The sequence below is a fragment of the Cupressus sempervirens genome, chromosome 8 (genome assembly GCF_028749045.1).
Source record: "Cupressus sempervirens isolate cs-2001-9-10 chromosome 8, ASM2874904v1, whole genome shotgun sequence".
NCBI classification, from domain to species: Eukaryota; Viridiplantae; Streptophyta; class Pinopsida; order Cupressales; family Cupressaceae; genus Cupressus; species Cupressus sempervirens.
Window position 1 is genome coordinate 766,139,363 of NC_143125.1, and position 14,958 is coordinate 766,154,320.

The following is a 14,958-nucleotide window of genomic DNA, read 5'->3' on the forward strand; positions in this document are numbered from 1 at the left end:
AAGCATGGACTAGTAAGAAGGTGAGTTATTCTTTTCTCAAGACCTTCAGTTGTGAAGATTTTGCTCGCATAGATTTTGAAAATAGAACCAGGCTTGAAGCTAAGTCAAAGAAATATGTATTTGTTGGATATGGCATTAATGAATTTGGTTATAGACTTTGGGATTTTGAAAATCATAAAATTGTAAGAAGCAAGGATGTCATATTCAATGAGAAAGTGTTGTACAAAGATCTATTGCAGCAACATGAGAAGAAGAAAGATGATTATGTAGTGTTGGATGATACTCAAAAAGATGATCTTCTAGCCATTCCTCATGTTTTGCAACAAAAACAACAACAAATACTACACACACTAGTAAATTTTAGACAATCAACAAGGAAAATTAGACATCCAAAAGTATTTTCTCCCTCTTTGTATTCAATTTTACTTTCTGATGCTGGTGAACCTGAGTGTTATGATGAAGCTGTATAGGTGGATACTAAGATTCAATGGGAGTCTACAATGAAAGATGAAATGGATTCTTTGCTGAAAAATAAGACATGATATTTTGTGCAAGTTTCCCATAGGTAAAAAGGCTTTACAGCATAAGTGGGTTTATAGGTTGGAAGAAAAGGAAGGAGGTAAGAAGAGATTTAAAGCAAGATTAGTTGTGAAAGGATTTGCATAGAAAAAGGGAATTGATTTTGATGAGATATTGTATCCTATTGTTAAGATGAATTATATCCATACTATTTTAAGTGTTGTGGCTACTAAAGATTTGCACTTAGAGCAGCTTGACGTTAAAATGGCCTTCTTTCATGGTGATTTGGATGAAGAAATATATATGGCTTGGCCATGGGGATTTAAGATCAAAGGTAAGGAGAATTTAGTGTCCAAATTGAAGAAAAGGGAAAATTTTATTAACTGTGAAAATATGCTAGTACACTTAGTGCAAAGAAACAGAGTCCAAAACATGCCCTAAGGGCTTACAATAGTATAAATCTAGAGATAAATTCTTCTCCCAGTACCATCTCTCAAACTCCACTCCGAACTGCCTTTTACAATGCCAAAAATGTCCTTAAATAGACCCTGGAGGGTTGAGGATTAGGAATACATTCTAGAAAGTGCTAGTTGGCATCCACCAACCAAATAGAAGGCTCTAGAAGTTGCATTAGAAGTCAGCACAAAATTAGAAGAATCTAAAGATGGTAACCAAACTTTTGGGAGGCATAACTTTTGAACCCTAGCTCCGATTGACGAACCGTTTACATTTCTGGAAAGCTCTTGAAGCACTCTATAGCCCTATGGAGAGCTTTGCTCATCCCCCATTTTTTGGCCCTGTTTGAGGTCATTTAATTCCCCTAACCTGACTTTGAAGCATTCTTAGGAGGTCTTCAAAAACTAAAAAATTGCAATAACTTTCAAACCGTGGGGCCTTTTGACCTAATTATTTTTCTAGAATTCTCTAAATTATAATTACCATCATTTGACCAATTTGCATCTTCTAGTTCCCCAAAATGATGGCTCAATTACATACTCCTTTTTTTTGGCATTTACACGTATCCCAAGGTGATTAAAAACTCTAACCCAAAACACTGATAGTGGAACTGTGAGAGTTGGAACGATCCAGAAATGAAAACACATGAAATAAAAACTAAGTCTAAGTACATTTTTTTGGGTGACATAGGATTGCCCTTATACCTCTGGTTGCTCCTACATCAGACACCCAGGGTAAATTGAAAAGTGACCCTGTAACTTTATGAATGGTAGAGGAAATCCCAAATGGGAAACCTCAACTGCTAGTATCCAAGTTGAGTCCTCTATCGATCGTCCTTTCCACTTGACCAGATACTCTTCATACTGCCTATTTCTAGTACTCCTACCCACACGATGATCCAGAATGTCTTCTATCTCCTCCTTCTTAGAAGAAGGAATTGGACATGGCTCTAACATTGACTCTTCATCTGCACCATCATCATGATACTCTGTTATGTCTGCAACGTTGAAAATAGGAGAAATGTGAATACCATCTGGCAACTCCACCTCATATGCATTTCTTGAGTCATGTTTCTTCAGAATTTTGCAGGGGTCAAATTTTTTCATTTTCAGCTTGTTGTAAGTACTGGCTAAAAATCTTTCTTTTCGTAAGTGTACCATGACTAGATCCCCTACTTGGAATTCCTTATGTCTTCTCCTTTGATCAGCCCTAGCTTCATACTATTGGTTCATCTTGGTAATGTGTGACTAGACCTCCTCATGTAGACGCTTGATATGTTCAGCAAATTCTTCAGCTTCAGCACTTGTCCTTTCCCCTTGCTCTATCTTCCTCAATTTTGGTGCAGTCTTTGGGCTACTTCCATATACAATTTGGAATGGTGTTTTACATGTACTCCTTTTTACAAAGTTATTGTAAGCAAATTCTGCTTGTGGTAGAATCAAATCCCACCCCTTGGGCTTATCCGCAACTAAACATCTTAATAAATTGCCCAGACTTCTATTTACCACTTCAGTCTATCCATCAGTCTACGAGTGATGTGTAGAACTAAATTTCATGTCTGTTCTCAACTTCTTCCACAATGTTCTCTAGAAATGCCCCACAAATTTAGTGTCTCTATCAGAAATTCTACTCTTTGGGAGACCATGTAGTCTCACCACCTCTCTGAAAAACAAGTCTGCAATATGGATAGCATCATGATTTTTGTGGCATGGAATGAAATGTTCCATTTTGGAGAACCTATCAACCACCAAAAATACTAAGTCATTACCCCTTTGTGACCTCAACAATCCAAGAACAAAATCCATACTTATGTCGTCCCATGGCTTTGATGGAACAGGAAATGGTTGATATAGTCCAGTATTGTGACTAAATCTCTTGGCAACTTGACAAATTTGGCAATTCTATACAAACTTCTTCACATCTTGTGACATTTGAGGCCAAAAATAATGTTCTTTGAGAATGGCAATGGTTTTATCTCGACCAAAATGTCCTGCCATCCCTCTACTATGTTTCTCCTTAATCAGGTTTTCCCTCATGGAACTCCTTGGAATGCATAATTGACTGCCCTTGTATAACATACCATCTTGAATTAGATTGTCTAACCACTTAGTTCTGTCTATAGCAACAGGCCCTTTACAAGCTTTCCACACTTCAGCAAAATCAGGATCCTTAGGGTATAGATTCTTGAGTTCATCAAACCCAACTACTTCAACCTGCATTATTGTAAGCAATAACTATCTCCTACTTAGTGCATCTACAACCCTGTTAGATTTTCCACTTCTATGCTTCAAGACAAATGTATAGCTTTGCAAGAACTCTACCCACTTCATATGCCTCTGATTCAATTTACCTTGGCTATTTAGGTACTGTAATGCTTGATGATCTGTATATTAAAAAAATTCCTTTGGCAATAAATAATGCCTCCTTTAAGGCCTGAACTATTGCTTAGAACTCTTGATCATAAATAGAATACTTATTTTTCACATCATTGAATTTTTCACTAAAATATGCAATAGGCTTACCTTCTTGGCTCAATACAGCTCCAATAACACTGCCACTAGCATCACAATCCACCTAGAACACCTTTCTAAAATCTGAAAGTGCCAACACAGGCTATTCTATCACCTTCTTCTTCAGCAATTCAAAACTTCTCGTAGTTGCCGCAATCCATTTGAACTATTTTCTATCCCCTCTTATTTTGTCAGTCAGGGGTGCACATATGTCATAGAAATTCTTAATGAACTTTTTGTAAAAACTAACCAGACCATGGAACGATCTTACCTCAGTAGCAGACCTTGGAGTAAGCCATTCCAAGATGGCTTTTACCTTCTCTGGATCCATTTTGAGACCTTTAGCTGATATAAGAAACCCCAAGTAGACTAACTCCCTTTTTGCAAAGATACACTTCTTCAAATTAATTAACAGTTTCTCTTCCCTTAACCTTTCAAGTACACTACGAATATGCAATAAATGTTCTTCCAAAGTCTTGCTGAAAATTAAAATATCATCCAAATAGACAATAACAAATTTTCCCAAGAACTTCTTAAGTACCTCATTCATAAGTGGCATGAAGATGCTTGGGTGTTCGTCAATCCAAAGGGCATGACTAACCACTCATAAAGACCTTACTTGGTCTTGAAGGTTGTTTTCCACTCATCTCCTTCTCATATCCATATCTAATGATAATCACTCTTGAGATCTATCTTTGTGAAATTCTGAGCTCCACTCAAACACTCCATAAGATCATCCATTCTTGGCAAAGGAAATCGATACTTGATGGTTATCCTATTTATAGCTCGAGAGTCTGTACGCATCCTCCACTCTCCATCCTTCTTTGGTGCCAGTACTGCAGGTACTGCACATGGACTTAGGCTCTCCTCAATCAAGCTCTTCCTCAATAACTCCTGGACCTGTCTATTTAGCTCCTCAGTTTCAGTAGGAGTCATCCTATGAGCAGCCTTGTTAGGAAAACTAGCTCCTAGGATTAAATCTATCTGATGACTAATTTGCGTTACTGGTGGCAATCCTTCTGGAACATTATCAGAGATGATATCTCCAAACTCACTTAGTAAATCTGAATCTTCAAGTGGTATTTCACTATTACCTTCTTTATCTTTCCTAGGGATCAAAGCATAGCACATACCCTGATGTTTCATGCCATCTAAAAACTTTCTTCCATCAACAAAAAAAATCCTAGCACTGCTACATACCTTTTCGCCTTCCTTTTTAATGGGCTTTAGTTTGTGGTGAACTCCATCCTTTGTTAGAGAGTATGTGTTTGCATGACCATCATGTACTGCATGCCTATCAAACTGCCACGGTCTACCCAACAATAGATGGCAAACATCTATTGGAATAACATCATAGAGAACTTCATCATGGTAACTCCCAATTTTGAACTTTACTAAACATTGTTCACTTACCAGGACCTTATGATCATCTTTCACCCAAGCAATCCGATAGGGCTGGGGGTGTTTCTCCCTCTTGAGCTTTAGCTTAGAGACCATCTCCTTTGATACCAAGTTATCAATGCTACCACCATCAATGATCACATCACAACATTTATCCTCACACTTGCACTTGGTATGGAATAAACTCCTCCTTTGTCCTGGTTCAATCTCACCACTTAGTAGGACCCTTTCATATACTAAAGTCTCTCCTCTTTCTACATCCTCTAAATGTGATGATTGTGCATCCTCATCCACATGAGCAACCCTATCTTGACCCTCAGCTCTCCTATTTGTCCTTCCTTGTCATTGAGGGCATTCAAAGGCACAATGACCTTCTTTATTGCAATGGAAATAGGTACCACGGAATCCTCCTCTTTCTTGTCCATGTCCTCTACCTCTTCCTCTCTGATTTCCAAAATCTTGATCACAGGAGCAATTGAAACCCTCATTCCTTTAGTTCTTGCTAGTACCCACATCTTCATTCTTCTGTTGGGTTTCATTTTGGCCTCCAGATGACCTACCACTACCCCTTTCTCCTTGACCATGCCCTCTTTTTCTCCCTTCAAACCTCTTATTTAGCTTCTCTTCAACTCGTAGGGAAAACTAGTATGCCTCTTCAATGCTGGTCATTCTTACCAGACTTAATTCCTCCTGGATGCTAGGTCGCAACCCACTAATATAACGAGAAACTTTATCTTTATTTTCTTCTACATGCCCTACTCTAATCAAAATTTGGTAAAACTCATTTATATATTCTTGGACTAATTTCTTCTTAAACAATTCAAGCTCATAGTCAACAAAAATGAACTGCTTCCTTAGTTTGTCCACCATGCAATCCTACCTTGTGATCTTCTCCTTTCCTCTTCTGTTTCTTTCCAATTGAACCACCAAGTTTTGGCATGGCCTTTCAATTTGGCCTTTGCAAACTTAACCCTATCTAGATCCCTCATATCCTCATACTCAAAATACTCTTCCAGTTCATTGATCCAGTCAATCAACTCATTTGGTTTCAAATTTCCTAAAAATACACCCACATCAATTGTAGGTCTTTTCTCAAACTTAGTAATGGCCCTAAAAAGCCTTTCCTCTGCCTAATTCAGAACTTCCCCATCAAATTCCCCTTCTAGTCCAATTTCTTCTTCTTCATTGTCATCCTCACTTTCGTCACCTGCAATAACATTTGTTCCTCTATGGAGCTCCTCTTGCAACGCTTGTACCTACCTTTGGAGGGCTCTAACCTCCTCAAGATTAATAGCTCTAACCCTTTTTCCATGCTCTCTTCGTGGAGGTATCTTCTTAACTCGAACCCGCAACCACACAGTCTTGGTGCAAACTGTCTCACAGTCGGCACTCTATCTACACACTCAGGAAAACCTGGCTCTGATACCACTTGATAGAGACACAACCCAAGTACAGAATGGACACAACAAGAAAGGAAAAAATTTATTAACTGTGAAAATATGCTAGTACACTTAGTGTAGAGAAACAAACTCCAAAACATGCCCTAAGGGCTTACAATAGTATAAATCTGGAGATAAATTCTTCTCCCAATACCTTCTCTCAAACTCCACTCCAAACTGCCTTTTACAATGCCAAAAATGTTCTTAAATAGACCCTAGAGGGTTAAGGATTAGGAATACATTCTAGAAAGTGTTAGTTGACATCCATTGACCAAATAGAAGGCTCTAGAAGTCACATTAGAATTTGGCACAAAATTAGAAGAATCTAGAAACAGTAACCGAACTTTTGGGAGGTATAACTTTTGAATTGTAGCTCCAATTGATGAACCGTTTACATTTTTGGAAAGCTCTCAAAGCGCTCTATAGCCCTATGGACCAGCTTTGCTTGTCCCCATTTTTCAGCCCTGTTCAAGGTCATTTAATGCCCCTAACCTGACTTTGAAGCATTCTTAGGAGGTCTCCAAAAATCAAAAAACTGTGATAACTTTCAAACCGTGGGGCCTTTTGACCTGATTCTTTTTCTAGAATACTCTAAATTACAATTACCATCATCTGACCAATTTACACCCTCTAGTTCACCAAAATGATGGCTCAATTACATACTCCTATTTTTTTGGCATTTACATGTATCCCAAGGTGATTAAAAACTCTAACCCAGAACACTGATAGTGGAACAGTGAGAGTTGGAACCTTTATTTGACCCAAATGGGTATCCAAAAATGAAAACACATGAAACAAAAACTAAGTCTAAGTACATTTTTTTTTGTGACACAGGATTGCCCTTATACCTCTGGATGCTCCTACATCATTAGCACATGCATTTTCTATGAAGGATTTAGGGGCAGCAAAACAAATCCTTGGTATGAAGATTTACAGAGATAGGAAGAATAGAACATTGATGCTATCTTAGGCTAATTATGTAGAGAAGGTGTTGCAATGTTTCTTTATGGAGAATGCTAATGTTGTTAGCACACCTTTACTTGGTCATTTGAAGTTGACTAAGGAGATATGTCCTAAGACACAAGAAGAGGAGGATAAGATTTCTAATGTACCCTATGCTCTATCTATAGGAAGCTTGATGTATGCTATGGTATGTACTAGGCTAGATATTGCACATACAGTGGGAGTCATTAGCAGGTATATGAGTTATCTAGGACTTGAGCATTGGAATGGAGTCAAATGGATTCTACAATATTTGAGAGGAACATGCAATAAGTGTCTACATTTTGGGGGATCTACTACTAATTTACAGGTCTATGTTGACAAAGATTTGGTAGGGGATATTGATACCAGGTAGAGTACTATAGGTTATATCTTTACTATTGGTGGGTCATCCGTGAGCTGGGTTTCTAGGTTACAGAAGATCAATGCTCTATCCACTACAAAGGTAGAGTATGTTGCTACTATAGAGGCAGCCAAGGAGATGATATAGCTTCAGTTCTTCTTAGAAGAACTGGTGGGACATCCTCAGAAGGATAATTATTTGTTCTCAAATAGTCAAAGTTTCATTCATCTTGCAAAGAATTCAGCTCTACATTCAAAGACCAAACACATACAGTTGCAGTACCATTTCATTCGATTAGTTTTGGAGGATGGACAATTCAAGTTGGAGAAGATACATACAAATGACAATCTAGCAGATATGTTGACAAAAGTAGTAACAGGGGAGAAGTTGAACTCCTCTTCAACTTTGGTTGGTCTTCTAGACTGAACATGAATAAAAGCACAGTAGAGTCCAAGGTGGTTTGATCCAATGGGAGCCTCATGGAGTAGCAACATCGCTACAAGATCAGTCTCCAAGTGGAAGATTGTTGTTTAGTGTGGAGCCTGATTAGTCCCCAAGTGGGAGATTGTTCATTTATGGTGATTGATCAGGAAAGTACTATACATACTTCATAAATTCTTTGGGGCCCAGGGCATCACCCCAAGAAAAAAAATTTGAGTCCTATTTTATCAGGCCCTATTTTATCAAGATTTTGGGCTAACATATAATTAACCCTAAAGTAGTTTAATACTTGTATAAAAGGGCTTAGGATTAGGGTTGTTTGATATAGTTGTGATGCGAAGTTGGTTCTTACGGTGGTATTGAGCTATAAGAGATTACAGATTGTAATCTGGTTGTAATCACTGGATCATAAAATATCAAACTTGTTGTTTGGTGGATGTAGCCTAGGGATTGGGTGAACCATGTTAAATATTGGTGCCTTGTGTTCTTTTTTGTGTGATCTATTATTTTTTGTTATTGGTTATATTTGAATGTAATTGCTATTTCTGTCTATGATTTAATCCTAACATTCCTATCATTGAACTCTCAAACCTGCCAGAGTACTTGCCTGGGAGAATGCTCAAAAGTTAACTTGTGAGATTGCTTGCTCACATGATCGTACTGTGTTTTTTAAACCTGCAGCCTAATTTTTCATAGTTTTTACCAGTTTTTGTCCTGCATTCCCATGAACCTTTCCTATGTTCCTACACCTGCGAGATTGCTGTCTAAACCCGCAAGTTCACACTGTTAGCTGATTTGCTCAAAATTCTAACAGTTTTCTTTGCAGGTTTTTATGCTAATGTGTTTTTTGCAAGTTTTATCATTATAATCATCCTTTAAATAGCTTAAAATTTAAAAAAACTTGCTTTTTGTCTTTCATGGAATGAATGATTAAAGATTAAAATTAACCATTGTGATGAATACTTCATTTTAAGGTGTTAATAAACATTATGTGCAAACACTTCAAATTTGGGGTTTAAAATCAACTTCATCAAATCTTGAATGCCCCAAAGGTTAAAACACTCTTATTCCCTCCTCTTTGAAGCTTTGGAGCTCAATTTCCCTTTTGTTGACGATGTTTTGAAGTTGGAACGAATCTTGTATGTTAAACACATGTGTTTTCAAAAATCATAGAATAGAGCATTAAAGTGTCCAAATAGTAATGAACCCCATGTCTTGCATGTTTTGAGATTGTGCATTTTCATGCATCTTAGACTTCTCTCTTTTAGTGCAAAGTAAGACCTTTTAAATACACGACACATGTACCAAAAGTTGTTATCAAGATCAACTGTAACAACCTAGGAGTGCTTCTAGCAAGTTCATCCACCTCTAGAAAGTGTGTCCTCTTTGGTAAGAAGCTCAAACCAATAAAAATTTTGGCTACTATATAAATGAGGGGAAAGGTAAACTTTCTTTCTCTATTTCTTAAGTTTGGGCGGCATGTTTCTAGGGGTAGCCTAAGATGGGAAAACTTTCCCATGATTTCAACATGTTTGGAATAGATTCTTAAGTGGATTACAGCCAATAACAACCATTTAAGAGACTCCACAGACCCATTTACAACCCTCTTAGTCAAAAATATCTCACTTTTTTCAATGGTATGTTCATTCATGGTGCAGGGGAAACAACATTCCCCAAGATTACTCACCATTGTGCTCCCCTGGTAGAGGCATAAGGCCACTTGGGTTTCATCTCCAAGGGTCGTTGTTCTCGTAGAAGGGGAACTTCTATTTGCCATGCCTTGACGATTCTCTGGTGTGTATTCTTTTGTCGATCAACTCTTGTATCAACTCACCTCTTCGATTAGAGGGAAATATGTGATTAAAAAAAAACCACTAGAATTTGTATATATGTGACTAAACTTAGTCACGTGACTAATAATAGTTAATATCCAGTCATTTATAACACTACTAAAATTACTACTAAGCAATTTTAGTCATGTATTTATTCACTAATTTTGATCATTGATTTAGTGGTGCATTTAGTAGTATATATAGTGGTATATTTAGTAATTGATGAGTAGCTGATTTAGTAGTATATTTAATCATGTGGCTAGTCACATACTTAGTAGTATATTTAATCAAATATTTAGTTGTATATTTGATAATTGATTTAGTCACATATTTAGTGGTATATTTAGTAGCATATTTAATTGTATATTTAGTCACATATTTAGTATATTTAATCACATGTTTAGTGGTATATTTAGTAGCATATCTAGTAGTATATTTGATCAAATATTTAGTAGCATATTTAATAGTGTATTTGGTCATAATAGGGCATGATGGAATCGAACCACCATCTATCTACTTGTAAAGCAGTTGCTCTTCCATTGAGCTAACACCCTTTAAAAAATGCTCATACAATGTGTAATTTTCTACATTGTCTTGGTTCTTATCTTTTGAGTTCTTGCTATTTAACATATCGTCTATTTACTTATAACTAAGCTTTTCTATTTAGGTGGAAAAGAAACAGTTGGGCATTTTTGAAAGAGCCTCCACTGCCAAAAATGGAAGTAGTAGCACAAAAATATATTGCTCAACATCATGTTGCTATGATTGGGGGCCAAAAGATAGGCTTAACAACCACAGATGTAATGGCAAGCACATAGACAACATGAGAACTTTGTATATACAAACTACATAAATGATGTATAAATATAAATATTAGATTATTTTCTACATGGCAGACAATGATAGATGTTGTGAAGTTGGGAGACAATTGTAAGAGCATTAGTATTTGCACTGTATTGGGCTACAATTTTGTGTGCATGCATGGATAAACATTAAGAAAATGGTATATGAGGTGACAACATGGATACAAATGATGAAAAGGATGTTTATGGGTGCTAGCAGGAAGGGCTTTAACTTCAACTTTATTCGAAATAAAACTGTATGCTATAAATTAGGATAGAATTGCAAATATTCACTACACAAGTTGTAACAATTCTTGCATTACAGCTACAAGTTTATAGAATACTTATTAGCATTGAAAATACAACAAAATCATTTACATGGGATTACCTTCCTTGCACTATTGCATTGATTGTATTTTGTTATTGTGCGCTCAATTTACTATTTTGAGTGTCAACACTTCTTGTTACCTATAAATATTTAACTTGCATTAGATCAGTTGATAAGCAAAATACATACGAGCAAAAGATGAGGAAAACATCATCAATATGCCCACACAAAAACAACGAAGACTTATAGAAAGATAAGAATGTTGGAAATCAATGATCAATATAAAGAGAGTCTGAGGATGGGTACAAGCATAAATAATAAGGACAATGTGTGCAGTGTAAGTGTATGTTACATATAATTCAATAATTCTAGTAAGTAATTGTTGTTTATCTAACAAGATGAAAGAAATTTCAATTTGTTAAATTAACAGTACATTTGAAAAGAAGCATAAATAAATGATATACAACCTATCCATCTACAATTATCAAAAGAACATGGCATTGCCCCCCAACTTTGCTCCATAATACGGATCGTTGCTTTGATGATTGGTGCAAAAGATATTGGCCCTAATAGAAAAAGCAAAACATGAAATACATTAATAAATGGCATAAATATATTCAATACCTATTGCATATATGAACAATATAAATATGAACCCAATCAATCATTCCAAAAAGACATACTTAGTGAGCCCAAGACTTAAATACACAAGCCATTCTACATTTAGATTTTATCGCAAAAATCAAAGCTTAATCAAATACAAATCCTTACTAACCAGCAAGTTGTAGTTGGAGACTATTTCCCTGTATCGTCTTAGTGCTTCTTCAAATCCGTTGCATAAATTACCATCTGGATAGAAATTGAACACCTATTGGTCATAAGTCAAAGTTGTACAATGCAACAAGGATGTATTGTTAATGACAAGCTTTTCACTTTGTCTCATATGAACTCTATAAAGTGTTGTATGAAAATGAATTGGCAAGATAATATGAAAAAAGTTTAAAACTTACCATCCCCAAAACCAAAATACAGGAAAAAATCGTCCTCGTCAAAAGTAGATAAGGTTCATCCAATAATTGAAATTTCTTGTTCATAGGGATTTGGATTATCTCCAAGATGGTGTAAACTTCCTCGATTAAAAGACTTTGCACCTAGCATCCACAACAATGGTTTTGTGTCTACTGAAACAGTAAGAAGAAAGCTTGCAAAGCTACCAACTAAAACCAAGGAAAAGAAAAAAAGCTATACGACTTCACATGAAACATTTCTAAAACCAACAAAAAAATTAAATCATTGACAGGGTAGAGGAAAACCTATCCACTCATTGCTTTTTGTGAAATTGATACCCACAATCAAGTTGGACGATTCAAGGCTAACTTGTGCAAGAGCCTCAGTCACCTACAATAAATATAGAAGCATTCCAGAGTTATATTTTTCTGCAACAAGGTTTTACATAATCATTTTTAAAGATAGTAAATTTTTCAACGTATAGCAAACTTCTAAATTGCAAAATGCTGCAACGTTGCAAATAAAACACCAACTTGCTACAGATATAGATGCAAGTATCATAAAGTAAAATGAAAAATAAAATACTTTACATATGACAATTTCATTCGAAAAATGTGAGATTTAAATGATTTCTACATTAGAAATTTGGTTATTCATTGCTAAGGTAAAGTGACAGCATATTGTTGAACGCTTTCATCAAGTCTTAACCATTGTAATGTAGGCAGAAAATTGGAAACCTTTGCAACCCAATTTATTATCATAAAATCTCTACTAATTGCTTCCCTTACTCCTAGATGTCTTACTTTCATAGCTGCTATCATAGGCTTTACTTCATGACCTAGACTCTGAAATCTTAACACAACCATGTGTACATGAGCAATATTACCAGAAGCCACAGGCTCAGTTTCAAAATTGAAAATCCTCAAATATATCCTGAAGCCTGTGACCAAAGGCACTTTCAACAAACATTTTTGTATGGGAAAATCCATGTGCTAGAGCCTTTGAATGTAGTTTTTCCATCTGATCACAAATATCTTTTGGAAACAAGTATGGGTGTGTAGTTGCCCATTGACCCCACTTAATGAAAGCTGGACCTGCTCTTTACAATGAGCAATGTAAAATGTGTCCATAATTTCCTATGATTTCCTCCAAAAGCATCTACAAAGGGAGCCATTGCAATAGTTGGAGCAAGTATCTGCAGAAGTAACATTAATTTTTCCATGATGGCCTAAACAAATGAGATCAAAATGTTATAGTTGTTATTTGCAAGGCTACAACAAGAACTAAATGTTTGCATCGTGTTTGATTTAGCTAGCACACTCTGTGCAAAGGAGGCCTATCCAATATTAATAGCTAAAACTCGAGAAGTGATTTGATCTACAGCATGTAAAGCTCATAGAACGAGCATAGGACAACTAATGCCATATTGCAATGAAAATCTTGTCCATGCAGATTGAGCCTAACAAGTTGTGCCAGTATTTTGGGCTAATACAAAAAACCCTTTAAAAGTCTATGCCTCATAAAAACCTACTTTAAGTTTGGAAGCAATTAGAAGCATTGAAAGAGAACACTGTTTATAAGAATGTTTCCATACAACCCCAAGTTTTTATTCTACCCCACACCAGTATGACATGTGTTGGGAGAACTAAAGCGTGAAATTTTTCCCCAGTAAATCAAGCAACCCTAAAGAAGAAGGCTTTCCATGAGTCTCGTGCATGTTTTGCAAAATTTTCCTTGCAACTGTGTACCCTTCTTTTGTGATTGCAAAGTTTTTCTTGCAAATAGCCACACCCATACCGATCCCCATTACCCTAAGTACCCAAGTACCCTCATCCCCATGCAACATTGATTTCAGTCTATTTTTAGAAAGCCTTCTTTGTCCATTATTAGATCAAATGTCTGGCCATTAGAAAAACAAAGTTGTAAATAGAATTAGCAATTTTTCTTCATGATAATAGTGTGATATAAAAAGTATTAAATGATGGCTAATAGTAATAAAATACCTTACCAATTGATAATACTCGTCTACTAGCTCTAAAAGGATGTCTATCACATCAAGATCTAACTTGATGGTTGGATCAACATGCATAAATGAAAAGTGCAAATTTATATTAAACCAAATATAAGATCATTTAATTCATATTGGATAATGAATAATTGCTTAGAATAACAATTAATTTCTAAAACTAAAGCATGTTTTAAGTACCATTTAGTCAAAAATTCCTAAGTTATTTGTGTCATTTTACAACAATCATTTCTATTGTGAATATTCCTTGAAATTTGAAAGAGTATTGCAAGATAACTCTCTTGATTATAGAGAAAGGTATAAATGAATTCAGCTTCTCTATTCCAAAAAAAATTGTGAAAATACAAATGAAGTTATATTTACATCAGTAAGAGACCCTCTAGATTATGATTTTTCTCCATCTTAGCTGCCTTTAGCCTCAAGGATATAGGTGCTCATGTTTTGATGTTTTTAACTAATATAAATATCCACCTGGTTGTTTACTCCACAAAATTAGGAAACTCCATAAGCTATCAAATCTTAACACCCTGATATGTTTGTAAAGCCTTATTTACTCTTAAGTAGCGCAACATCGTATGGCCTTTCCCCTTGAGTTTCTCCTTGCTTAGAAGCAAACACAGATGTTCTTCTCAAACTATATTTGTCCATCTCCCTGTTTCAAAAGCTACATGATGGGATCTTCACTTGAAATGATAGTATTATTTTTCTATAAGAGGTTTCAATTTCCAAACAAGCCACTTAGCAAGACACTGCATTATTTACTAGCAATCAAGTTTCATATTCTTGAATTTTCCTTAATTCTCTACACTGC

The 14,958-nt window shown here is 35.9% G+C and overlaps 1 pseudogene; it reads right to left on the reverse strand.

Annotated features, from left to right (window-relative positions):
* Positions 1 to 12,780: 12,780 nt before the first annotated feature.
* On the reverse strand, positions 12,781 to 13,928 carry LOC149544666 (uncharacterized; annotated as a pseudogene).
* Between the last annotated feature and the right edge of the window lie 1,030 nt (positions 13,929 to 14,958).